The sequence below is a fragment of the Gavia stellata genome, chromosome 15 (assembly GCF_030936135.1).
Source record: "Gavia stellata isolate bGavSte3 chromosome 15, bGavSte3.hap2, whole genome shotgun sequence".
NCBI lineage: Eukaryota > Metazoa > Chordata > Aves > Gaviiformes > Gaviidae > Gavia > Gavia stellata.
In genome coordinates this window covers 22,190,155-22,217,867 of record NC_082608.1, presented here as the reverse complement: position 1 = coordinate 22,217,867, position 27,713 = coordinate 22,190,155, and the positions used below count along the sequence as shown (strand labels likewise).

Here is a 27,713-nt window from a genome sequence, read left to right as displayed (position 1 = left end):
GACTCATATTTTTAAATGAAGTGGTGCTCTTCCTAGCCTGGCAGCATCGTTAACCCTCCTTCCTTCCCTTAGAAGAACTTACAAAGGGAATTTGAGTGGAACGGATGAGTAAAGGGCTCTTAGTAAAGTTACGGGGAAGGTATTTGGTCTAATGATGGGAAGTATGTCTTTGTCCCACTTCAGACTTTTATTTAGGAGGAATGAAAAGGAGAAGGTACCTGAAATATGACAGCAGCTGTGATCTAACTTTAAATTACTGGTTTAATCCCAGAGAACATACTTCTTGTCTTCATTGGGTTGTTGAAGGCTGGCGTCTTGGAGCTCAATTAGGACAAGTTGAAGCTTCAAGATTTTTTAGCTTGACTTCATTCTGTTCAGCACGGTGGGGTTTTTTGAGCTCTCACAGATGCGCAGCACTTTTGTCTATCTTCAAAATTCACCTTTGAGTGTCCCTTTTGGTGGTGTATCGGCATATTCTTTATCATGCATCTTTTAGATCTCAAAGGGTAGAAATTCCCCTAGGTCACTGGGGGCTAGTTGTGGTTTTAAGTGCAGGAGGTAAGTTTCTAGGATGGCTGTGACAAATCTAAGCTAGAGAAAGCAGCAGCTCAATTAGTTTGCCAGATGACTCTGTTGCAATTCTTTTATAGGTACCTGTGGAGAAGAATTGAGTAATCTTCTGGCTGTTTTTTGTTAAAAACTTAAATTCTGTAGCTTTTGAGTATACACTAAGTTTTCTAGTACTCGACTGATTTCTCTTTAGTTTTCCCATAAACCTTTCTAATTGTCAACATCTGGGAATATTACTGCTCATGCTGTTGACTGCAGTAGTGCTAGTTTGCCGTTTATTACTTCTTGTTTGTATGCCCAAGAAGAGCATTTCTTGTCTTTGCCTCCTACCTTTTACGTGAACTTACTGTGTGTTGGTTTCTGTGCTGACACGAAAGTCTTTTCCTGGATAATGCTTTCTAAAATGTTTCCTTTTCAACTATATTATGCCCTTCATTTTACATGTCTACATGTATGCTGCTGTACTTAAGCTTTAAAAAAAAGTGCTATTTGTACTGTCTTTGTATTATCCGACTATAGAATAATCGGCTTGGAAATTTACTACTTTTCAGGTGGGGCTCAGCAAATATTTAGGATTTGGAGGTTACAATTTCTTCTCATTTTCATGTGAACTAAAAATTATCATGGAACAGTTCTGCTTTGAATATCCACCCCATTGTGCATCCCGTGTCTCTTCCAAACAGCTATACTATACACTAAAATAAACAGCTTGAGGGTTCTGTGCATTTTGATGCTGAATTTTATGGCTGGGTAGCTAACCAGTTCAGGCTGTTTGAAAGTAGATATGATGCTGCTGTTCTGTGCTGATGGTTTTCTCAGAAACTCTTTCTCACGTGCTTAACGTGTGTATTTGTTTGTGCTGTGGACCAGTAATAACGACGTGTTCTTCCAAAGCAAGAGTGTGGATCTTTGCTTTGCACGTGCAGATCGTTTAGTAAAGAAGTGAGCCTGGTTATGCATCTTTTTGGAAGAGATTCAGCCAGGCTGGAAAGACCCAGCAGTCTTAAGTAATTACATTTCATATTAGAGCTCTAAAAAAGAAAAATGGTAAGGGTCTGGAGCATTATTTGGAAGCGTTGGGGCTGACAAGCAAGGATGCCTGTAGCTTCCTAGGCTGCTGAAGTGCCCGTGGATAACCATTTTTGGGTGCCTAACCATTTTCTTATTTCCGTCCATGACAGAGATGGCCACTTGATGCAAGTTAATGCTGTTATCAGGCAAATGTCGCTAGTCTAGTTAAGGCTTCTTTATCCATTTGCTGATTAAAGTGCGTAATGTTTAAGGTATTTAACATTTTTTAAAACTAGGGGAGGTTTTTTTTTTAACTTATGCAGACTAAATCATAGCATGGAAAACAGCGTGTCCTCTAGACTGGCAGACAGCGTCTTGTCTCTGCTTGCTAGTACAGAAGGGCAAGCTGTAGCCTTGAGCTTCGGTCCAAGGTTGGTTAAGGAAATTGCAGGAACTGTATTTTGACTTAATACTTTCCACTCAGCAGAGAAGCCACAGAAGGGTGGTAAGGGTGAAGGAGGAGAGATGAGGGAACATGCTTGTATATTTCCAGAACTCTTAATTGTGTGCATAGAATTGAAAAATCTGGTTCAGTGGAAACTGTTCAGGCTTGCTTGGCTCTTCTGCCGCACCACGCCAAGGAAAAACGAGTTACTTCAGTGATTTAAGCTTTCAGGTTGTGCTGGGAGCTGGGCCTCTTCTGACAGCCCCAGTTTTTTACCCTGCCAAGTACCTTTCAGGCTGCTTTCGTGGGTCTTTCCAGGAGAAATGATGTGTAATTTTAGGAGTTAGCAATTTTGAGATATTCTTGAGGGATAGAGAAGTTTACATTTCTGATATGAACAGAAACCCAATAATAAAGCTGGAGTGTCCACTAACTTCAGAGGTTATTGCTCAACTGTCTGTTGTGTGTTTGCAAGGGTTAAACTCAGTGAAACATCAGGCTTTGGCTGATAATTAGTTTTTTAGTTTAATGCAATTCAAATATAAAAGTAGGTAAACACTCTTATACTATCTTTTGACCTACTGAAATGAACTACCGAATTTTTATTTGAACTTCTCAAGTCTGATTTCTACAGAAGGAGAGATAGAAACGTGCCGTACGCAAGCACAATGTTCGGAGTATTTATAAAGTAGACAACAATGGTGTGCAGTAATTCCTCAGGGTCAGCCAAGAATATTGGTGATGGAAGCTGAGTCCGATGGTGTTATCAGTGCGTAAATACTGTAACTAGTGTCGTTTAATGACTTGAAAAAAGCACAAATCCTGAGGAATACTTGAAATACATTGAAACTAATTATTTGACATCACAGATCCTGGATTCTTTTCATTCACTGGAGGTTTCTAAACAGCTTAGTTGTTCCTGAATTTAGACTATTGTCAGACTTTCAATTAAAGTACTTAAAGGACAATTTGGTTCCCCAGGAACCACATCTTTCCCTTCCTTCATGCTTGTTTTGGTGGGATAAATTGAGCCTTAGGCTCTTCAGCCCACACAAGTATCTTGATCTGTGTTTTTGAGGACAGTATCAGGTTATTTTGTGGTTTTATCAAGTGGCAAAGATGACAGGAGCTTTAAAAAATGTAGATCTCAGCATACCTATTATCTGCAGGGCAAAATAAAGGAACTTTGAGGCCAAGAATATGTTACCTACTTAGTTTCTGAAAGCTATCAAATTAAAATTGACTTGATGCTACAATTTTGTCACAGTCAAACATACTGAAAGGTTTTTTCTTTTTTTTTTTTTTTAAGCACTAGTGGAATTCTCTCTGCACTTTGGTTTTTCACTTTAGTGCTGTATGAGCATGGTTGGCTATCGTGATTGCTGTGGAAATATTTGCTTCTTTGTAAATTCTAGTGAAAGGCCCTTTCTGTGGCTCACACCGATACTGGAAATTTCTCCTTAAAGCGTAGGAGCAGCTGCACCCGTGAGCGAGTGCGACTGTGGTCCCGCTGAACGTAACGGTTCGCTCGGCACGCACGTACTTGGAGATGGTTGGCCTGTAAGCTACTGATACGATGCAGGGCATTTCAGTTAAAGGCATGTTATTTATCTCTAATTTCTGCGTATTTCTTGGAAACAACTCTTGCTTCCCCCTTTCAGATCTCCAGTGGCAGATCTCCCCCCCAAGTACATGGGGTTTGTAGTGCTGTTTGCTTACGGATTCTCCCCTGCCACCTCCGTTTTCTCAGATTCTTGAATTGTAATAAGCTTTTACGATTCCTGAGAATAAGTCTTTTTCATTATTTCAGCAGGGTGAAAGAGGAGTGTTTGTATACGGGGCGCCGCATCGAGCTGTGGGCAGCCTGGCCGAGTTGTTCTGAGCGTGCCGATGGAGCGCGTTGGAAAACATTCCTAGATTGCCCCTCCGTTCAAATTTGTTGTGCTCGTACCTCCTTGAGTTCTGTAGCTGAAGTAACGGAGCTTATCTGAAAGCATAAGCTCATTGGTGTCTTGTGTGCTCCCCAGTGTGTATTTTCACTGAAGCCCTCGGAGAGAGGCCTCGTCTCTTCCTGACATTATTGTGAGGGAAGCAGATGAGTGCTGTGGAAAAAGGCTGTCCTACTCCCTAGAGATTTTTTCCATCCAGAAGTTGGCCTAAACCAGAGCCTGAACCTCATACTGGTCTCCTGTTACGCTGCTTAGTTCTGGATCACCATAAAACCTGAACTGATGCAAGTCTGAATTTAAATCAAAATACAACTTTTTACTTTTCGCTTCAGAGAAGCACTAATAAGAAAAAATGTACTTGCTTGTCGGGAGGTTGGCCTCCTGATTGTCTGAAATGAGACTTCAGCAGACGGCTTCTTTCCTACTCCCTGGAAAATGGAGCTTTAAGTAGAACCCTTTTAGCATTCGGTTGATCAAATTTAGGAGTGTATAGATGTACAAAATTGTTGACTCTTGAACACGTTTTTCATAGAGACCCTTCCAAGTGACTCTGCATCTGTACAGAACAGGTCTGGTTTTGTTCTTTTATGGCTGACATCAGTCTGCAGAGCCACCTCCTGCCTCGCTCCTGGAGGCAGTTACTGTTCCCCTGCCAGATCTCAACTGCCTGCCCGGGCTCCTTTGAGATAAATAGTCGATAGTTAATCTTGATGCAAGTATACCTTTTTTCGGGTCACATCTTGTGGTTGTAAAGTATTTCCATCTTCAAATACTGATTTCTGTAAAGTTACGAGATACCCTTTTATTAAAGAAGTTTGAATTACTTAATTCCCAATTTTTTCAGCCAGCGCTAGCAAAAGTTGCACCGTGGGCTCTAAATCCGAAGTTTACTGATCTGTCTGGGAGCGCAGCAAGAGGGATCAATAACTAATCAGTGGGGAACTGCTGAGGACTACGTGTTAAAGAACAGAAGTCGGCGGGAGAACTTAAGAGGTTGAAACGCTTATTTTTTTAATGGAACTGTCTGCTTACCCAGCGTTTCCAAATTACTTCATGTTAATATAGAATAAAGCATCCCAGGTCTTGAAAGACCGAGCCTGTTTTCAACCAGAATCTGGTTACCTTGAACACTTAATTATTTGGTGTTTATTTCAACGCAAAGGAAGACTGAACGTCTGCCATTTTGCATTGCAAAATGGTTTCTGCGTAGCTGCAGCTAGCTTGGCACGCGTCGGAGCGCTGTCCACCGGTCAGCGTTCTAAGTTCACAGAAGGGGAAACAGGATAGCAATGTTAGTTTGTGAAGCGATGCGTTTTCATCAGTCAAAAGCTGAGAAAATTGGATGGATAAATGTGTCTAGCGTTATTAATTATAATTTAGGCTTTTGGAAGTGAAGTGAGTTATAAATTGAAATGTTGGATTCTGCGCAACAGGAACGTTGTGCGAGTGACCCGAATACATTCTACCACTGGGGTTTTGCCCATGATCTGTGCATTGGGCGTCTTCCGCTGAAGTATTTGCTGTACTTCATAAGTAATTTGATAACCATTTCATAAAAAATGGTACACTGTTCATTGTGAGAGTTACTTGGCTCATATGTGGTCACTATTTCAGTGTTACAATACTTAATGTATATTTTATACGTGAGCTCAGTAATGAATAAAATTGCTATATGTAGGCCAGGAAGCAGATGTAAATAGATCTTCAAAACTGTGTATCAGTGTGTCATGGGAGAGGACTTCTGTAGGCTTTTACGATCGTTGTGTTCACAATTGGTCGTGGTCACAACTGTCAGCAAGCACTACTGATTTTCCAGACAATGTAGTTGGAAGTTCAGCTTTTTTTCCCCAGTTACCGTTCATCTCTGTTTAAGTGGATAGCTCTAATTAGAGTTGTGATTCTATTGCGGAGGAGAAGAGTATAAATGGGGTAAGGGAATCGTGCTGGACAAGATGCTGTGCGAGTATTGTGATACTCCGTAGGACTGCACTTCCCATCAGGGCATCCTTCAGTGCCCCAGGACTCACTGCCTTGGAAAAAACCATGAGGTAGCTGTATGTCTCTTTCTCCTTTGCTCTTTTGAAAGACAAATGTCAGAAAACTTTCATTTGTTTCCCTTTTGCTTATCTGAAAAAGTTTCCCTGCTGCAGGATTTCCTTCCTTTGAGTCAGGACCGTGCACTCTTACGTGTTCCTTTGGGTTTTTTGGTTTTATTTTGGCCTGCTACTTTTCACTGCGGTTCCTAAGACTTTCCTTAGCTTAGTCGGAAGCAGCTCTACCCTGGATGCAGCTGTGTTGCTCGTCTGGACATCTTCAGTTTTGCATCAGGGAGTGAAAGTTTCTCAAAACAAACGAGGGTCTCCCAGGGTTGCCGGTCTCCTCCGCCATATATCCGTCCCGGTCAGCCCCGGGGTCTCTCCTGGGTGGTTCTTTAAAGACTGTCCCGGTGGAAGGCAGGCATCCAAATCCAGCTACATCAGAGAAGCGGTTTGTAAGGTGACGGGTAGCAGTAAAGTATAAAATCGAACTGCGTGTCACGAGCTCTACGTAGGCCGGTCCTGTTGACTGCTAAGTTGTGAAAAGATTACAGGAAACAAAATCTGTTGTTATTTAAAGACGCATTGCGCTCTGGAGCATGGTTTGGGGCAGTTGGGCCTTGAAGTTGTGGAGGTGGAATTTGGGAGAATAATAATAGGTTAAAACAAGGTTTAAAGAGTTGGTTTTTAGAACTTCTTTTAGCAGAAAAGGTAATTTGGAAGAAATTCAGATTTTCCATTGTGAGCTGGAACAGGGTCATTGTGTCCCTTGGTGTGGTTTACAGAGTCCAGAGGTCAGACGGGATGTGGGATTTTGAGTGGGGAATTTGGCAGGGAGCAGTACGTGGAGCTGGCAATTAACCCTTTAACCTGTTTGTGCGGGCCGGACAGGAGTAACCTCAGCCGGGCTGGGGAAGGGCCAGTGCCGGCGCGTCAGGTCGCCCGGCACAGCCGAGCCTTAGCAGCTGTAGCCTGCAGTACGTCGTCAGCTGAATTCTCTTTACAGAGTTCCCTTATTGAACTGCTTCTCTGTGGAAGCGTAGCAGAAGCTCAGGTATTGCTGTTACACAGCTAATGCGTGTTGGGAAGAAATTCTGCGTTTTTGCTCAGAGCGTACGTTGGCTCTTTCCGTACTGACAGGTCCCTTACAGCCAGAAGTAAGAACCTGCTGATGCTGAGCAGATACCAGGTGGTGTTTTGGTTCTTCGCGGACATAAAGGATCTGGGATAAGACAGTATTTTGCATGTGGCTCAGCCCAAGCTCTCTGGTCTTCCGCACTGCAAGCCCTCAAACATGCCTGTTTGTAGTTCGGGCTTGCCCTTGGCTCGTATGACTGGTACGGGCTCCTACCGAGCTGTGCTGTCCGAAACTTGTCCCCTCTGCAGCCGGGGAGCAGGCCAGATCGCCTGAAAAACAGCCGTGACTTCCGTGCGGATCTCGGCTGGAACAACCTAGTTTGCTCTGGCTGGGAGAGAAATTTATTTCTGAGCAAACGTGCTCGTCGGGCGTGCAGGCGGAGCCGGGCGACTCACGAGACAGGCCGGGTTTAGCTGCAGCCCCGACGCTTGTCACGCCAGTCGGGTTTCTGCCCGCGCTGACGTGACAGTCACCTGAGCCTGCTCACACCGCGCGGCCGAGTGTTCCTCTGCCGTGAGAAGTGGGGAAGAGTTCAGGTACCGGGTTTTGGACTCGGAGTCGTCTGCCAGCCCTTTTCAGGTACCAGCTCAGTCGCCCGGTTAATGAATGTGATTCCCCTTTGCCTTGGGTGCTGAGAGCTCCTGCGGGTTCCTGCCCGCCGTCTGAAACGTCACTTTGGGAATTTGTAGCTGGAAAATTATCCTCGAGAGGTGCAGCAAGAGCTGTTTAAAAAATAAATTTAGAGGTTTCTAACAGATTAACTGCTATTCAGAGCAAGAATCCAAGGTATGCTTGAAAAGAAAGCGCTTGTGTCAGGGGTAGTTCCGCCTAAGTTGTTCAAGAAAGTGAATTCCGGGCACAGGGCACCCGGTAGCACGCTGTGGGCAGCTCACTCTTCCCCTGCCTAGTCTGTCGGTTCATGAGTTGCTCGCAGTTGGGGGGGTGACATGCCTTTTTTCATAAATAAAATGACTGTAAAACCACACAGATGGTTACAAAAACCTTGAGACAAGTAATTTTCTTTTTTTTTAATCTATTATCAGAAAGTTATGGAACTTGGTTGGTGCTCTGCTAAACTTTCCACAAATTCTTTTCTTCTTCTGTTTGTGCAGACTCGTTATCAGAAAGTTTATTTCTGGATTAGGCAAGGATTTGTATTTAGTAGCCTTCGTGTACGCAAATACAGCATGCATGTTGTGAATAAAATTGAATTGCGTGTTTTAATTGCTAATGAACAAATTCCTGTGTTTTTCAGATTACACAGCGTTTTTGGGACACACCTCTGTTGGATTTTAATATATGTCCTGCTCACAACAGCTTTCAACTATGGAATCGGTAAATATTTACCTTGCTTCTGTCTACGTTTTGTAACGAGTGCTTGTGTCCATGTTGATGTGTTTGTGTTTTGTTTTTTTTAAAAATTTTTTCCTTATTTTCTGAAATTTGAAGGTAAAAATTGCAAACTTCCATGGAATAACTTCAAGGTACTAACCAAGACTATCTTAAGAAATGTCTTTAGTTCTGCGATGCCCTTTCACTTTCATATTATTTCAAATAGAGCAGGTTTTCCCCTGACTTCAGTGAAAGCAAAAGTTAACTTTCCTGTGGGGGCAGTTCCAGCACTGGTTTGTCCAGTAGACTGCCTAGCTTGTTGGTGCTGTTGACTGCTGAGTATTAAATGTCCTCCTCCGTCTAGTGTATCACGGTCCTCTTCTTTCTCTTTACTTTCAAAATGTCTTTTAAAAAACAAAAGTCTATTAAAAAGTGCCAGTTTCACAATGTTATGTCTCCTTGTGATTAGTATAACTGAAACAGATGGCACCTATGGTTCATTTTGGGCAGAGAAACCTCCCAATATGCTCAGACTACAGCTTGATGCAGTGTCAGGATTCGACTTTCTGGTAGCATTAGCAGATGTAGAAACACTAGGATATCCTGGAGTGGAATTTAGGGGAGGAAAAAAAAGAGATTTCTGCCTAAGCATTTTGAGAGAGGATGAGAGAGGTTGGTGTTGTCCTCTGGAAAGCAAAATGATGGAGATGTAGCTGGTAGGAAGGAGTTTGTTCTTGCTGGTTTTTCTGCGGTACTGGCAGTTTGGTGTGTTGCAAGCTGAAAAAAAGCTGTTGTTCGCCGCTCTCCGGGAGCTCAGCTTTGCAGCGAGTGTCATGCAGCGTTACGGAGGGGAAGCTCAGTGGTGCAGAGTTGAAGGTCATCCTCAGCGTGCCCAGAAACGCTACGGAGAAAGCTCTCAATGGATGACCTACAGTGTGGTGCTTCTGCCATGGGGCTTTGGGTACTTGTCTGACCTCTTGGCTTGTGCTGCAGTGGGATTATTTGTGTTGAAGTTGTCATTGTGATAAAGGCCATTATTGAGGGGGACTTGCTCTATGTATAAACACAGGTCTGCTCTATCAGGTGGCTTTGCAAGCTGGTAGATTTCTTTTGTCACGGATTTTGAGAAGAAGAAGAAAAATATCTTCGTATTTAGTTTGTCCATAATAATTCCAAGGTATTCAGACGGAGGCAAGACGTTATTGCAGTTTCCCTTGGTGAATATTAATAGCAGTAGAAGTCTTTCACAGTGAAACAAAACAGACTAGGCATCAGTAACTCTCCCCTGCTGCAGCTAAGTAATTAAAGTGTATCAAGTGTGAGACCTTTTGCTGTAGTGTGCAGTAACTCTTTCCTTAATGGGTGCTCTGCGGTCCCCTGAAAAACCGAGCTGAATCCTAGCATCAATTATAAACCGGGTTGTTTACTACCTGTTACCTTTCATAGTTCGGTACGAAGATTTTTCATTCCGAGTTTTGAAGTAAATGGTGTCTTGCTTTTTTGAATGCAAACAGTATTTCTAAACCCAGGGTAGTATTAATTGCAGGAATTCTCACTTAAACGAAAACCGAACATTCAAACGTATTTGCATAGGATACTTGTCCGCTGGGCAAAACGACTTGCTTCCTGACGGATCGTAGAGCATTATGGCAGACTGCACCTCTCCAGGGCCTTCTGTCTACATCTCCTGCCTTTTGGCCACTAATATCTTTTAGGATTATTACTGAGAGCTTAAGTTATGCGCTACATCGATAGGGTAGCTGCCCGGTAGAAAAGTTTGCCATGTAGGCTCTTCTCCATCTTCAGCCCTTTTCTCTCTGGATGTTTTGCACTTTCTTTGTATAAAGCCATGCTATCTTGATTATGGGTCTAGCTGAAAGCATGGATGGAAAAACTTGACAGATGAAAGTTGAGGATGTATGATCTGACAAAACATTCACACTGTGGAGAAAGAAATAATTACTATGAAGTCAGATGTTTCTCTGACTTCTGAAACAAAAAGGAAAGAAAGAAGAGTGATTTTTGCTTTGTGAGTTTTGTGAGCCCTGGGAGACACTATTGTCCTTTTTGAAGTGACCTTTTCCAGTAAAATAAGTTTTTACCTGCTGCTCTGCAAAGGCAGACTATCGCATTACTTGAAATGCGTATTGGTCTGACATCCGACAGCTCCGTTGCTGGGCCACTGCAGTGTGGAGACGTTGGAACAAGGGGAGAAGATCAGAATCCTCCAGTGTTGGCTGAAAAAACATTACCAAAATCTGGCACATTCTGAAACTCTGTAGAGGTGAATTCATAGGCTTGGTGCTGGTGGGGAGGCCAGGGCATACACGGTCACTGCAGCTTGTCACCCAGGTGTCCGCCAGTGCGCTCGTGTCCAGTTTACGCCGTTCTCAGAGCAGCCCAAGGAGTGAACAGAATTAATGTCTGGCCCAAGCTTGAGCAAAACCCTCTCATCCCAAAAGGCTCACTTCAGAAGCGGGTCCTTGTCATCTGTGTTCACTCCTTGTGCTGTGCCCGGGAAAAGCCCTGGGGTGCCTGGGTACTCGTGTGCCGAGCTAGCAGAGGGATGATGTGCCGCCTCTGTCTTGTCCGAGGAGAACGTGGTGTATCGTGAAAGTGCTCGGCTTTTGTCACTCGTCCATTCGTGACTATAAGTACGGGGTTGCCTTTGCTGCAAACCTGTGACCGAAAACCCACTGGGGCACAAAAGTGGCTGTTCTGGATTTTTTCTCCCCCTTCAAGCAACTTGTGCGTACCAGCATGTAACTTGCTGTAAAGGATGCCGCCTCGATTCCCTACGGAAAGAGACTGAGGAACCTGATCTTCAGGACCAGGCTTACCTTTGTAGTCAGATCCTGCTGTGTTGGCTCTATTTTGATGATGTGTTCCACATTTCATAGCTTGGCTAATGGAAATAAAGCTTCGGTGCTGGAAGGGGACTCGGAGGGCGTCCGCTGTGCTGTTCCCTTCGGTTGCAAACCTGATGCAGGGTGTTTCTGTCCCTGGGAGGTGGCTTGTTCCCATCACGTGTGCCAATACCACTGTTTGCGACGGTGCGCTGTTAACCCCATCACCGAGATGCTCTGCATTTAAATAAGCTACAAATATTTAGAGGTTTATGTGGCTTGTCTGTGGCATGATCATCTGACCCAGAAGCAGTTGCGCTGGCGCAGCTGGAGGACCAGAAACGCTGTGGTACGTTGTGGGGAGGGAGCGGAGGGCCTGTTCCACTGCAGGAAGTGTTATGAAAGTCTGAGATTTCTCCATTTCGGTAGATGGCTCCTTTATTGCGAAATGCTGGAGTTGCTACAAACATTGCTACCCTCAGTTCTCTAAAACAAACTTGGTTTTTTTGTGTTTTGTTGTTTTGGGTTTTTTCCCCAGCTTTCTGTAGTAATAACAGCAGAGGTCCTGTCTAAACGGGTAGAGAAAAAGGGAGTTTGGTCGCCTGCCTGAGATGCCGTCTTCGCATGGCCCGAATGGCTGCAGCACGGCAGCATTTGCACCGCAGTGAGTAGGACAGGTATTTTCTCGCTGAACCGTTTTGAACGGTTTGCTCGAAACAAGCCAGGTTCATTGTGATAGCTTCTTTTTACTTGTTGACAGCAAGAAACGGCTGCGTCGCACTGGGCTCGTTCTGGGGTTCGGTGAGTCGATGGGTTTGCAGCGCTGGAGCCGACAGCTGGTGTGATTCGCACTTTCCCGACATCTTCATTAGGGAAGCAGAGGGGTCAAGGCTTTCTCCGAGCAGCAGAGAGATTGCAGTGGCTTTTGATGGTGGTTTTGGCACCGGTATTTTACGGAGCTCATAATGAATATGTAGGTGTAAGATTAAAAGAATGAATAAGGTAGCGCTGCTAAACAGAATTGCTTTTCAGAGTTGCAGCCGTGCCTTGTTCTGACCTCCTGAGAAGGATACAATTGTAAAGCTGAGGCCCGTAGTGGAAAAGCAATTACAATGTGTGCTTCCAGGGTTGAATTGTCCTCTGAAAGTCAGATGCTGCAATAATGGTAACGTTGTTTAGGTGGAACATGACTTTACTTAACTGCTTGTTATTCTTCTCTTAATGTTCTTAAATGTGTTCATACACAGTTTTCAATTTTTACTGCTTTGGGGGAAATAGATCTCAGCATTCCACAAGGAAGATATTTCTTTGCATACAAGTGTTCTTCTGAGCTTCCAGGCTTTTTTTCCACGTTTCAATTCTTACCCCTTCCAAATCAGAAGGGTTGGAAGATAACACAATGGAAGTGCAGCGTATGTTTTTTCTTTAGCATAGCGGTCACAGCCGAGCTGAGCAGCGAGGCTTTCTGTGTGATTCTGGGGTATGGTTTGGAAGTGTTGGCTTTTGGGGCAAGAAGCTGATGTGTTATGAAGTGAGGCCTGGAGAGGGGAGGGGAAGCCATGTGCAAGGGGAATTAAGTCTCATCTAACGGTAAAGAAGTGGAGCTGTGTGGCTTGTAGGTTTGACTGACTTCTTCTGTGGTCCTCACCCCACCCCTGAAATGGTGGAGCCCTTTCTCTCCGGAAAATGCAGATTTTGGAATTGCCTTAAAGCAGCTGGATGGCTCTTCAGGTGCAGGTTTGCCCGGAGCGTTTCAGACGAGGCAGTTTGGGTTTGTGCTGGTGCGTGGCTCGGCCTGGGAAAGGCTGCAGCCAGGGTGGACGGGAGATGGGTTGGTGGAGAGCATTTCTTACCCAGTGCTCTTCTCTGGCACAGCGCTCGTAGGCTGTCGTACCCGTGTGAATGTGAGGTGGGTTTCCACAGCCGTTAAGAGCGGTAAGCTTTTCTGTTTGTCCATTTTATACATCATCTAAATTCAATTTTTAAAGCTGTATTTTCACCGTAAGCAGAGGTTAAACAGAGGTGGCTTTATTGTGAGCCTAGATGTCTTTGTCGGTCAAAGGGGCTTGAGTTTTTGACACAAAACACCTCTGACACCTGCAGAAAAGATCTTTCAAATCCTTCCCTCTATCCCAATGAAAAAGCCGCATTCTCAGCTGTAATCGCAGCACAAGCATTTGATTTGAGTGTTGGAATTGCTGCTTTTACAGTTCTCTGTATTTTATCAGAATTTGTTAAATTGCCAATGTTATTCACATGCCACTTTTGGCAGATGCCACCTACATGCCCTCAATTTGACCGTACCTTTTAGAAGTGTAGGTAGGGAAGCTCCTTTCTCGCATGTCAGGTGTTAGAGAGAGTGGAGCACTTACATTAATTCGCTTTCACTAACCTTTCCACAGCTAATAAGCTAACCTGGCCCATGTGCGCAATACAGCACCTTTAATGAAGAGATCTGAGCTAAGCAGAAACATTGAAAAATGTCTTGCTTGACTTGTTTCTTTGGGAGTAATTCAGATCTGTGTGTTCGCCATGACACAGAAGGAAGCTCTTGGTAAGAGCGATCCTCAACCAAATGTAACACTTGTCCTCCTTCCTCTCTGTTTAGAACTAGACAAAGCCATGGCAATAACTACCTAAAAAGCAGGAAAATAATTGGTTGGGTTTTTTCCCCAACTGTACTTGGTTTTGAATAATTTTATTCTCATGACCACAAAAATCCTAATTTTAAAAAAAAAAAGTGTACTCTTGAGTTAGGATTTTCAGGTTTGTATCAGCTAATGAACTCTACTCTTAAAAATCACAGTTGCGTTTAGGAACAAGTTCATTAAAACAAGCTTGTAACGTAGATGGTGTGCAGGATGATCAGTTCCAGTAGCTGGCGGAGTCTGTTATTTCATGGGGGGAAGACTCCTATAAGACAAACAGCCTGGGCGACACACGGAGGCGTGATTTCGGGCAGGGAATCTGTAGGTTATTTGGTGTGTCAGCGGCCAGTTACCGCTTCCATCGTTGTGCAACGGCATTCCTGGGTGCGACCTCTTCTGAAAGTAAAAGTGCTTTCAGGCCGGTTCTGGTGTGTCACGTTGCAGGAGGCTTCTGCACGCAGAAACGCTCGCCGAAGAAGTGAGGTGCAGTGTTTGGAGTGATGGGTTGGTTTGTTTATGAGTGTTTTGTGTAGCACCAAAGCGTATTCTTGAAAGGGAATGAAGTTACGGTCTCCGCCCTGAGGAAGTGACAGTCTGGATGCGAGATGACAGGCTTTGGAGTGAAGAGGCAGGATTACACAAAATAGGGCTGAAATCGCTTGTTTTCAGAAGATACCCATCATGCCGTGATTAAGTGCAGATGATGCATTTGGGAGCAAGAGGTGTGCAATCTGTTCCTGCCCAAAGGAGCTTGCAGACCAAAGGACCAAAGGCCTGCTGATAAGACCAGGCTCACTGTTGTACTTCTTGAAGGAATAATAGCTTAGGATGTTCTTGTTCCCTTATCTTCTGCTCTTTTAATAGTGTAGGTAATTGTGAGCCTGCTGATTTTCACCCTCAAATCCCCGAGTTCTTTAAGGGGGAACGTAGTTTGTGGGGTTTGGGGGAACGCGTTCCTGTTGCACGAATACCGAGGGAGCTGCGTCACTGACTTGGGTATCTTTGGTGGCGCTGCAGGTGGGACAGTCGGTGTCCGACGGGTACAAGCCAGCTGCCTGACCCCCCCAAGGTGGGAGTCGTTGCTTGGTGGCGTAAAGCGGCAGGAAAAAACAGAGTGTGAATTTTACAGAAACCTTGCATGGAAGACGGTTTGGCTGAACCCCCGAAGTGTCTAACACTGTAACAGGCAGGGGCAGCCTCTTTCTTCAGTATGGACATGTAAAAGGGGGAAACTGTTATTATTGCAAGCAAATGCAAAATGGATGGATATGCTTTATTGGTCTTCTTTGGAAGGGGACTTCAGATAAAAACAGGAAATGCTTCTGAAAATAAGTCTTAAATGTCGCGTGTGAAGATGGAGACTAGGCGTTATCATTATTTCTGCTCCCTTGGTTAAATTCTTGGCAGAGCTTTAATTTTAGAAGAACAAGACAACAAGGGCTGAGATTTGCAGGCTCAGTCTAATTCATTACTGGCTTAATTAGATGCTTGAGAACTCAGGTATTCTGACAGTTTTTGCAATGCTGCACGTTATCCCTGTTTTATAGTAGTTTGCCGGACTTCTCCAGCAGAAGTTCAAAGATAACTTCATTGAAATGTCTTTAACAAGTTAATGTTATTGTTAATGTTATTATTAATGTTATTATTAATGAGTATTTTGATCTTGGATTGAGACTGGACAGGCTAATTGTTTCCAGTTGCTGGAGATGTACAGGAGCTGGGAGAAGGGATTTCTTGGATGTTTTGCAGAAACTTGCATCTCGTTGTGGACATTGGAGTGAGCGAGGGGGTGCGGGCCGTCGTCTGTGCTCACCGTGGCAGAGGCAGGGGCTCCCAGGGGCTTGAATTCCCGGCACCTCTCTCTGTGCCTGGGCGTTCCGGGCAGCTGGCACGCCTGGCTTTTCCGTCCTCAGAAGCGGCTTTGGTTTGGTAGACAAATAACTGAAAGCTCTGCCTTAACTCAGAACTGTTTGATCTGCCTTCACCGCTGCCCAGGCTCATCCCGGGTGCGGGCAGATGGCTGCTGGCCGCCGCGCCGGGGCGTTTTGGGAGGTCGCAGCCCTTCGGTGAGGGCCGTGGCAGAACGCAGCAGTGAGGAAAGCAGATTTCTGAAGCACTGTGGGACTGGCTAAAACTCTCCGCTTCCCCCGAGAGCAGCGGTCTCAGCTGCAATGTTTTTAACTCTTGAGTTTGGAACAGACTTAGAAGCTCACCTTTGGGGGTGGTAGCTTGTTAAGTTGTCAATACTATTGCCTGTAACCATCTGTTCCTACCACTAAGTAGCTGCAAAAATCAGTAATTCATTTTTTTGAGGAGCTTTGGTGTAAATCTTCTCCCTTGTTATTTTTATGGGCTCCCTCGTTATAAAAGACAAGCATCTCCACAGTGCTGGAAAGGCAAAACGACATTCCTTCTTTAATCTTTCATCTACATTTATTTGAAATTTAAATTCAAACAGTTACCAATATTAGAGGTTACTTTGGAGCACAGTAGCTATTTCTGGTGAAGTCAGTGCGTGGGTCTCCCTTATCAAACAGGAACGTGCTTGTGTAACTTCACCTTTCTGGGTTAACCACTCCTAAGAGGGAAGGAGATGGTAGGCATGTGTGCAATTTATTTTAGGAAATCGCCACTGTAAATGGATGTTGTGTTTCCTTCTGCAAGTAAAACTTCTTATGGATTCTTATTTTTTATTTATTTGTTCTTGCCCTCGTGAATTAATAGCCCAGTGGGCTGGCGTTGGTAGTTCTGATGGTACGGCGTTGTTGGCAATTAGGGTCGGGGAGGGAGGGGTGGTCTGGAGGCGGCTGTGGCGGTGGGTGTGTAGGAGTCACTGGAACATCGGAACAGCATCGACTGCCGGGCAGACAGACTAGTGTGTATTGTACCCCGAGTTATCTGGGGCTGGGATTTCACTTCTAGGTTTAAATCGCAGAATCAAAGTGGATTGACATCAAATAGTGATGTGAGTCTTCCAGGACATGAGGTGCCCGTTACTGGGGTGGTCTTCAGTGCTATCACATGGGGGGTGGTGATGATGCTTTTTTAATACAGAAGGACTTGGCAGCCCGAGGACAGGCGCTCTTCAGGGTTTTTACTCCCTTCCTGCATCACTGGAGTTGAGTTTTCAAAATGCTTGTTTTGGTGGTGATCTAAACTGCAGAGTGTATGCCTGAGGGGTCTGTCGAGGGGACGTCCAGTTTTCCCAGCCTTGTACCATCTGCACGCTCACCACTGATGTCAAAAGTTGGGGTTTGTCTGATGTAAAAACCCCCAACTGTTGGCTTTTGATGGTGTTTCAGTATGATGCGTGTGTCTGGACTCACCCTATGATACAGTAATGTAAAAATACAGTATTATCTTGCAATAATATACAAGCAGCAATGACCTGACCAGCTCTGCTCTTGAGTCGGGCGCATGCTACTGCCTTTTGTATCTCCGTGGGCTTTGCTGGAAACGCCGGTGTGCTGTGTGTGACTGGGGCAGCACTCAGGTGAGAGTGGGTCCTGTGCCTCGCCGTCACGCCGGGGGAACAGCCCTGATATGATGAAGAAACAGGGAAGCTCTTGGAGGACTTAATCCTGGCTGTAATTAATGGTTTGGAGGATTTGCGGGATAGGAGTGGTCTCTAAGGGTTGATTGACAAGGAAGCCCAGAACAGTGCATCCCTTGTTCCTGGTGGATGTAGCTGCCATAAAGAAGGACGTGGCATGCCCCTATCAATTCCTCGTGTACCCTTAGAAAATTTTAATACATGCAGGCTTCAGTAGTTTTTAGGAAAAGTTGTTAGTCTAAAAGTTGTCATGCATCTTGCAGGGAGGCTTGGACTCTGTGGGGCAGAGCTCAGGTGTTTTTATGAGTACATGATCTGTGACTTTCCTTGGCTTCAGATGATAACATTTAACCTTAATTCTGAATTTCCCGGCAGTCTTGACCTTCAGTTTGTTTCCAAGTTGGGTGAAAGGCAGGATGGCAGCTTGAGGACTGGATGTGTTGGCATGCGCTTGGGCACCTCGAGCTTCGCCCCGAGGCTGACTCGCGGTCCGGCGTAGCTGAGCTCGAGTCGTTGGCCAAATGCTGACAACAAACTAACACGGGGGGAAAATACTTGGAGAAACGGCAAAAATGAGAGGAGCTGGTCAGTTTGGTGGATGTGGGTAGGTATGGCAGGAAGAGTTCTTTGATTTTGCTCGGTTTTGTCTTCCTATATAATTTTTCAGCTGTTTAAACTAACAGTATAAGGATTAAAAGGTCAGTGTTGAATAGCTCTGGTTATTCTCTGCTGGAGCTAGACTTATTGCTGGTGTCGTGTAAGAAATATACTTCCTTTTTATGTTACACAGTCAGAAGAAAATTATTTTGTTGTCTTCAGTAGTTTTTACCTCATTCTTGTAGTCTTGCCAATATCCTGTATTTGTTTTTTGCAGGAAGCCTTTCAACGTTTTCTTAATTGGAATTAAGTGTTGTAATAGAAATGCACATTTTGGTTGAAGATAATGTAGGAAATAAATATTCACAGAAATTTATTTTAAGTTAGTAGCAAAACATTCATTTGGAGAGCTTTGCTTTGGAACTTTAACTTCTGAGGGGTTTAATGAAAGCTTTCTTTGCTCTTGGGTAATAATAAAGGAATAAACCAACTCTGCTGCTCCTGAATTGTCTTCAGCAACTAACCTCAGAGACTGATAGTAAGCCTATTTGTTACTATATTGTAAATGACGCTAATTAATGTAATGACACAGATTTAATGCCATACAAAAGTTACATGGCGTCAAAATCAGATGACAACAGGTAGTAAATAATTTGACAAAATAAAAACATGAAAACAAATAAATTATGAAAAAATAATAATCATGTATTCTTTTCCTGCCAGCAGTTAGGACTGCATCTGGACGCAGCAGCTGGCCAGTCCTGAATTCTTTCTTCCTCTCGTTTTTAATGATGCTTTTACAGCAGTCTGAAAGGAGAGCTCTGTCTAAATGAACTGGTAGTGGGGAGGTAGCGGTTCCTCTGGGCTTTCCATTCAGCAAGGTATCGCACAGCTAAATTCTCCTTTCTTTCTCCCTGCAGTTTCTTGGTTATGTAGTGCTTTAATGTAAGGAGTGCCTGAATAGGAGTGATATACTTGAAGGTTTGGTTAAAGATATAGAAACTTTTCTCATTCCCTTGACCTCAGTCTTGGTGAAGGTAGGAAAGCTTTTAAAATACATACAGCTTTTAAAATACATATAATACATATATGTACACTGGGTATACATATGCAGCTGTATTTTTGAATGCATGCATATGTATTTTTGAATGTCCCCTACTTCAAGGTCATACGCAAAGTGCAGATGAGATTTGCTGGAGCAAGATACCTGCTGTTGGGGCTTATTCCTGTGGTCTGAAAGGCGTGTGGGATGGGGACCAAAGGAGGGTTTTTCATCCGAGTCCCGCGTGGTGCTTTGTACCTGCCTGGATGAGAAGAACGTGGATTGACAGTCTCTCTTCCCACAGTAGTCTTCAGAGCCGCTTAATCTGTTTTTTTCATACTTGCGAAACAGTACCAAGCTTTGAGACACTCCTGTGTAAGCTTAGGCGATGATGATGAGCAAGAGGATTAATTAGATCCTCAAGACAGATAACTAGAGCAATGAGTTGTGCATAATAGTTGCTTGGAATTCCACTGACGTGTTTGCAACGCGCTGTGCAACATGCATGCCTTGGCTGAAGCATAATTATTTCTCAGCGTTGCATGCCCAAATGCCTCTGGGCACTGTAGCAAAATTTAGTAGGCAAATTATGTGAACAAAAAAGCTCAACTTTGATGGTTTTGCGCACACCAAAATAGTTGTCAGTCAAGCACTTAACTGCTGGTTTGATCACTTATCGGTGGTGTTTTCCTGGTACGTCAAGCTGACAGTCTGGAATTTGGATTCCTCCAGGATTCTGCTGTAGACTTAGACTTACTGGTTTGTAATGCTAAATTAAGGAAAAAAAAAAAGGGGGTGTGTGTGTCCAAATTAGATTGCAAGTATAGGTATTTTCTGTTTTCTTACCATACAGATTGTATACTTTTGATCAGGGACGCGGGCAAGTCTCGCTTCTTTACTGCGCTGCCACTAGTACTCCTGCCGCAGGAGAAGGTGGTGGCTTTAAGGTTAGGTGTCACTAAAGTGAATGCTTTTTTTTAGGGAAACTTCAGCTTAAAAAAAAATTCTTCCCCATGCAGAGCTTTCCTTTGCTCACAGAAATAGTTTCTATATTCGTATTTAATTTACGGTAGCTCAGAGGAATGAAGAAAATACTGGACTCTCTTTTTTTGTATAGCCCTTACTAAATTTCTTTGGAACAACTCTCGGATATAAATAAGGAGGACAGAGTGTACTGGGCAAAGTAGCGAGACATTTTTTGTTGAAACCATAAGTGTTCATGGCTTTAACATTTGAAGGTAAAAAACAGTGAAGTCCATCAGACACCTTAGAGTAGTTCTACTTACCACTTGTACTTTTCCAGTCCCTTTTCCACAGTGATTCTTCATGGCTTTGTCTCTTGATACAGATTTAGCTTTCTTTTTTTTTTTTTTTTCATTACTGAAAACCTTGCATTTCTGATGATGACAGTGAAGAGCTGTGCTCTGTAGCTTAGGAGAAAGTTTGGTTGTAATTCAAGACGTGGTCCTGGAGAGGCTTCAATTAAACGGTGTTGAAAGAGGGCTGTAGTTTGCAGTTTGCAAAGTTGGAGGTTTTTTCCCCGTTAAAACCTTGGGGATCCCTGGGAAAGGAGGTTGATCCTGGCTTTTTCTGCTGGGTGAATAGGAATTTAGAACTTCACCCCCCTGCTTTGACCTAGTTATGAAACCCTTGCCTGTAAAAGTATTAATTTGTGGACTCTAAGCCATTTTAGTATTAGAATTACAGAGCAGTGTATGCTTTTCTGTAGAGCCACCTTGAGTTTAGATGCTGAAGGATGGTGATAAATCTGATAAACTTAGCACACTGGAATATGTATTCTATAAACCTTCTTCATTACTCTGGAATTAATCAATGACACTGACTTCTTTTTTCCCCTGGTCAGCCATACTTTGACAAGGTATAATTAAAAAAAAAAAAGCTATAGTTTTCCTTTTTGTTCAACTCTGCTGTTGTTGAACTATGTGTGGTTTGGACTTCAGCCCTCCAGAATGTTGGCAGAAGTTCTTGTCTGGAAAGAAATGGTAATTCTTTTGGGGTTGAAAAATGGGGAAGGAAAGATCTCTGTAGCAGAGATGAGTTAAGGCAGAATAAGTCAATATGCATATATATCTCTCAATGTACACTAAGGTTTGTGTGATTTTTATATAGAATGTTCCTCATTTTTGTTTTTTGTCAGATTGGCTTATTTTAGTTTATTGTAGCCGATCCTATTTTTAAACTTTTTATATGAAGTTTAATGCACTAGCTGAAACTGCCGCAATGGAAATCACCTGAAATTTAAATACTACATTTGAATTCAGCTGAAGTGATAGCAAAAGTGACCTTAAACTATCTTTCTAATATGAGCTGCTTTTCTTTTGCCTTCTGAGGGCAGAGTGGAAGACTACACCCATCCCGCTCGAGCCGCTTGTGTCCTCTCTTGGGGTCACAGTCTTAAGCCAGCAATCCGTGTGCCAGGCTATTCTCAGGTGAAGCCTTTGCTGTGGAAACAGCGATTAGAGGAGGAGGAGGAGAGGGCACAGTCCGGCCTGGCTGCCTCGGCCACGTCGTGTGCGGGCGGCGGGGAGCAGCTCTCCTGAAATACGGAAACCTTCCCGGATTCGTGTGTTTGAGCTCTGAATTGTTGTCAGCTGGCTGTCTCTCTGGTCCTGGGGCGTTAATGCATGCCTCTTAACTTCATGTTCATTTACGGGAAATAACCGAACAGCCGGGCATACGGTGTTCTTCATCCCGTCTAGCTTACAGCCACAATACCGGCCAGCGCAGGCCAGGCTCCGCTCTCGGGGGTGTTGCGTTGTGTTGCAGGCTGGCGAGCGCGTCCGTGGTCTGTTAGTGCCAGCCTGAAAAACGCCGTGAAGGTGCAAACAGCGTTGTGCACCGACGGAAGATGTTCCATGCGCGGCTCGTGGTGGCTGTGCTGGTACTTCTGCTTTTGTTTCAAAACCAAGCAAGCTCATGGAAATACATGTATGTGTATATATACAGACTGAAAGGGGAAACGTCCGCTTCTTTCAGCTGAGAGAGTTGTCATCTTCTCTTTTTCCTGGACACGTTAAGAATACTTCTCTACCAGCAGCGCTGGTGCTTTTGTACTGGCCGGATTATTGCCTTGGCGATACTGGACGCCAGAATAAATTCATAAACCCTTCAGGCTGGGCTTCCCCTTCTTCCCCAGAAGAAATACAGACAGCAGCTTTCCCAGCTACTCATCCCAAAGGAATTAAGTTCTTGTGGAAATCTCTGTTCAAACGCAGGATCACACTTAGAGTTACTCTTAGTCTAACAATGTTAATTCCAATGTAGTTTATTCTTTTATTCAGCTTTGTTTTGCCGTGGGGGTGATGTAATTGCTCTGGCTGGAGGGACGGCTGTGTCGCTGTGTACGTATGGTGTACGTACGGCGCACGTATGGCGCCGTGGCCGAGCCAGCGTGCCTGGCTGCTCTCTGCTCCCGGGAAGCAGCAGGGCTGGAGCTCGGCTCCTCCGCGCTGCGGTGCAGGAGGCAAGGCCACGGCACCTGAGTCCGGGGGCTTTCCCGGGGTCCACGTGTGATGCTCAGCTTGGATTTGCAGGAGAAGGGTCTTTGGTGGGATTACTTTTTTAATGGTGTGCTGTGAGGACCTGCACCCTTTGAAGAAAGCAGATGTGAAACCGATGTGAAGCGTGAGACGAGTAGACATCTGCGTCACGCTTAAAATTCAAAAATGGGAAAACTCAGTACTTGATTTCACTAGAGGGGCATAATGTTAATAACTCCGGTTTAGAGCTGTTTTAGCAATTTCTCTGACAGGTTGGAGGCACAGATGTCACCCTGGGTTTATGTTTAGTAGCCCCCTTTGTACCTTTGTGATTGTAGGTGGCTGATGAAGCAACCTGGTATTGAAGTACTTGAACAAAGAATGTGTCTGGAAGTGGCTAGTGGTCATTCTGGCAGATACTCAAGACCAAAGCTGCTATTGTTTTTCTCTTAGTTAAACAACAGTCAAACTCCTGCTGTGGCTCTTTTCGTTTCAGTTGCAGTATAATGTTAGCTTTTACGTATCCCCCGGGCCCACACCCGGCTGTGTGGTGGGCCAGCACACAGATGCATTGTTCGGGGTCCTGCATTCCAGGGAGATCAAATGCTCCGTGCACCACATCGACTGCACATCTGCAACTGCTAAATCCTCCGCAGTCCTTCCGGATCCAGGTGCCATGCAATTACTAGGTTAAAGGCATCAAGAGCTGCTGCTTCTGGGTCCTTTCTATTTAATTCTGCCTGCTTTGATTCACTACAGCTGGTGAAACAGTTAGACTTGGTTCAGGCATGTGTGGAAGAGAGCTCATTTCATGCTTGGAATTGTAATTATGTTCTTTTCTTTCAAGCTGCCAGCAGTAAAAGATGTCTTCCAGTGTGTATTATCTAAATAAACTGTAGTGTTTAAATGTTTTCTTATTTCATTTTAAGAATGTGGCAAAATAAATTGTGCTTACTCTTCTAGTTTTCGTTCTGGAGCAATTAATTCCCCATAGCTCTCTCCCGTGATTCAGGCACGCTCGTTGTCCCTGCGAAGCTGCTATGTTACGCTGCTTTTAAGTAGCTGTGCGAAGGAGAGTGTTGTGTGAGTGTCATGGCACTGCCCGGGCTTGCCCGGTTGGCACTGGTGTCTCCTCTTGTGCGCTCTGACTGCGGTCGGTATCTGGTGTCTACGACCTATTCCACCCCAGTAATCTTTTATACTTTTAATACTAGCTGCTTACTTTTAGTGAGTTTTAATCTCTTTAATATACATGAGCAAGAGACGGAGTACAGTGCCAACGTTAGTTCTCTCTTTAAAATAGCGTTTTCTGCATCCCAGTTTTCCCCGATGGAAGGCTCTGTTTCAGCGTGCCGGTTAACAGCGGGCACTGCAGTGGTGCTCCAGGTTTACTTCTGGATGCTGCAGGTGTGAGGTTTCGGGCATGTAGGTTTCCGTGTCGCACTCTTGGCGCTGTCGGCTGGATTTGGGGAGGAAGGAGCCTGACAAGAACACAGCTGGTTTTCACTCATGCCCGTGGGTGTATCTGCAGCTTGGATCTGAGTACCCTTGTAGTTAGCACCTATTACCTCTCTCTTATCAACTTTACTTTTCATGTAGTGCCAGCTGTACAGGTCAGATCCTTCCCTTCCCTTGGAGGATGAGTGCTGTTCCTTGAGAGCCCGTCTTTCAGTGGCCCGATCTTTGGGAGGAGTATGTTCTCTGAAAGATGGTCCACAGAGGACAGCTCTGCTTCTCTTCCCCTGATGGCTGAAAGTCCTGTTGACTTGGAGTGGTAGCTGACATCTAACGTGCAGGGTAGCGCTCCAGCGGGGAATTTGAAGGCGGCTGTGGGGCACTGCCTTGGCTCACGGATGTGCCGTCTTGCCTTAGGTAGGGAATGCGCTTCCCTGCATCTCATCCCAGCACAGAGTTCTTCCTCGAATGTACCTGATCTCCTGGAGTGGTCCCTACGTGTGCTGTGACCCAGGCAGGTTTCTCTGGAGCTGAGTTTGTGCTCTGGTCCTGGGCTTTTGACTTCCTTACAAAGATAAACATGTTTTTCATATGCAGCTGTTGCAGCTTTTCTCTGATTTTTGGGTGTCTGGAGTCAGCACTCTGATCTGCTTTCCCTCGTCTCTGGAGTCTGTCTGCTCGTCTTGTGGTCTCAAGATGAGAGTGCCTGATAGCCATTTCAGTGTCTCCGTGATTGACTGGAAGTCGCAGTGGATAAATCTTTCATGATTGGAAACCACTTAAGCCACGAGGTGGCTGATGATCACTGGTTATTAGTGGAGAGGTTCTACCAAACAATCAGAGAAAATTGAGTGGCAAGGCATCTAATTTATGACTTCATCCCAGCACTGTGGGGGCAAGTCAGTGAGAATCGAGACAGTGAAAGAATTATATTTGACGGATATTTTAAAGAATTACTCCAGTTAGTGTCATTTATTGCTGGAATGTGCGGACAGATCCCAAGTCAAAGACCTCTTAGGGGCAGTGCCAAAACCAGATATGAAAGAGCGTGCAAGAAAATGAAAACGCGGTATGTGGCCAAGGGCTTGAATTTTCTGACAATGGGTGAAAAGAACGTTCTAAGCTTTTTTTTTTCCCCCAGGCATTTTCCTTTGATAATGAAGCTTATGGATCCTACTTGGTGTTTTGTTGAAACCCCTGCCTGAAGGGAATTTGTTGGAGCTTGTAAATTGAGCAGTATCTCTATTGCATTAAAGGCATTATCAACACACAGAGAAGAGCCGTTAGAGAAACTTCTGGAACATCCTGGAAATTAATTTTCTTGCATTTAATGAGTACTTGCAAAAAATGCCCATAAATTTTTCTCTAGGATATCTTAATTTTTGCCTAGCGATGATATATGGCATAGGAGAAGTCTAAGTCTGTTGCCCTTCGCTGGAATGTGTATTTAAAATACCTGGGCAAAAGTCTCACTGCTGTTCAGTGCAGTCGTATCTTCCTCTGCGTGCATGTGGCCGATAACTACCGTTAACTCCAAAGGAGGAAAAATTCTAGAAAAACATTTTCTTCAGATGTTTTGTAGTGGTAATGCCTCTGAAAGTATTAATCTCTCTTGTCACAATTTGGCACTCACTCTAGTTCCCAGCAGGGCTTTCTCAGCTAATCCCCGTCTGGAAGGTTTTGCCTTACCTTGCATTAATTTCTGATCCCCACCACAGCCTGACGTCGTTTAAGGGTTTGTATTCAGCCTTAAGTAGAGCACAGACCTTCCTGTCCGACTTTGGGTTAACATCAGGACAGTTTAAGTACCCGTAAGCGTTCCTGGAGCGCTCGTGTGCCGCTCGCCTCTTCTCTTCCAGCCGGCCCCAAAGTTTCACCCCGTGGACTGTGTCAGTGGCCCTGGAGAAAGTATTTGAGAAATTTGGTTTCAGATGCAGGATTTCCTTACCGTGAGTGGCTCGCTTTGAGAGGGAAGTGGCAGATGTTCTCACTTCAGCCTATGAACGACAGCTACTGAATCAAACATCTGCCTTTTTGCTGGAATTGTCCCCATACGCTGCCATGCTTGAAAGCCCGTCTAAAACTTGTTGGAGCCGGATAAGCCTGTGTTTAGTGTGTCGTTGGAGACGGAGGCAGCTGCCATCAGCATCGCTGTTGGTGAAGGCAGCCCGTGGCGGAGGGATGGCCAGACACCGGGAGGAGCGACGTTGTCGCAGCACAACTCCTTCCTCCACTCGCCTCGAGCATCCGAACGGCGTCGGGCGAGGACGTCACTGCTTCCCGTGCAGACAGACTCGTTCTTGGCATCACAGCCGACCCGTGTGTATGCCTCAGCGTTAGACCTAAACCAGCAGTGCTGTCACTGTCCGCTCCCGGGATGTGTTCGGGTTTGGTAGATTTGCCCTTATGTACATGAAAAACTGCTGTCATTATGTGTTGGTGAGGATTGTGTCAAAGCAGTGTCCCACTGCCCTCTGTGTAAGTGCACAAAAGCTTTGAGAAAAAGGAAGAAACCCAAATTTTAACCTTTTAAATTGTAGCATTTGTTCTGTTGCTTACCTTTTTGACCAACACGTTAGTCCGTTCTGTGACTACAAGGATGTGAAGCCGTAGGCCTGGAGTAGGGCTCTGTGTACTGCACTGCAAATGCATCCCCGTGTGGACTCAGTCAGTCCAAGGGAATGAGTCTGCTGGTTTTATTCTCCGGTTTTGTAACTTAAATTCTCAGGAGCTAAAGTTTGTGCCAAGTCTCTGCTATAGACCCAAGGAGAGGAGGGGGGGAGAAACCCTTTAGCTAGTAAAATGTTTTTGATTGCCTTTTTTTGGGTTTAGACTTGTAAAGAACAGTTCAAAACAAAGTTTTCAAAAGCAGTCATCTTTGTTTTACACTTTCCAGGCTTACCCTACAAAGAGACCCAGCTTTCCTTGATTTGTGCTTGATTTTTTTTTTTTTTTTCCATCGCGATGGAAGTGACGCTGCTGGCGATGCGGCCCGAGAGGCTCGTGCTCCCCTGCAGGCTTCACTGCTTTGGCCCTGCCTACCTGGCTGTGAGCTCTGCCTTGTGTCAGAAGTACTAGACCTCAGTCTTGAATTCAGACCTAGTCTGCTTCTTGTCTTAGCAAAAGTAATCCTGAAATTGTCTGCCTCAGCCCTGCCGTGCCTAGGTGAAGATTCTGCCTGGCTTTGGAGAATGTCTGTGGTGTCTAAAGAGAAGCCTTGAGAAAGGGAGCTGGCAGTCGCACGCCGGAGAGGGGGGAGCGTGTAAACTTAGTCTAAAGATAATTTATGGTTTCTAAAGCTGCTGCTGAGTAAAACTTTCCAAGGCTGGCTTCTGACCTAGCTATCATCAGCGCTAAAACTGAGAACAGTCATCTTAAAGTAGCATATTTAGTTGTGTTGAGGGGAAGGAGGAAAATAGGCTACCTGACTTCTTAAACGTTTCATCTGCTATAGTTTTGTAGCGCATGTGCAACTTTTTTCTTTTAGACTTGAACTACGGGATAACTTTTCCGTTACATTAGCCTAGACTCGTTTAAACTTGGCTTATCACTTAAAGACCTGGTTTAAACTTGGCTTATCACTTAAATACC

At 44.6% G+C, this 27,713-nt stretch overlaps 1 protein-coding gene across 1 annotated transcript in view; it reads left to right on the top strand.

Moving 5' to 3' along the window:
• Nucleotides 1-8,409: 8,409 nt before the first annotated feature.
• ANKRD11 (ankyrin repeat domain containing 11) overlaps nucleotides 8,410-27,713 on the top strand; it is a 132,655-nt gene continuing 113,351 nt past the window's right edge. The window contains exon 1 of the mRNA XM_059824657.1: nucleotides 8,410-8,484. The gene's annotated coding sequence lies outside the window, so the exon portion shown is untranslated. The remainder of the gene's footprint in view (nucleotides 8,485-27,713) is intronic.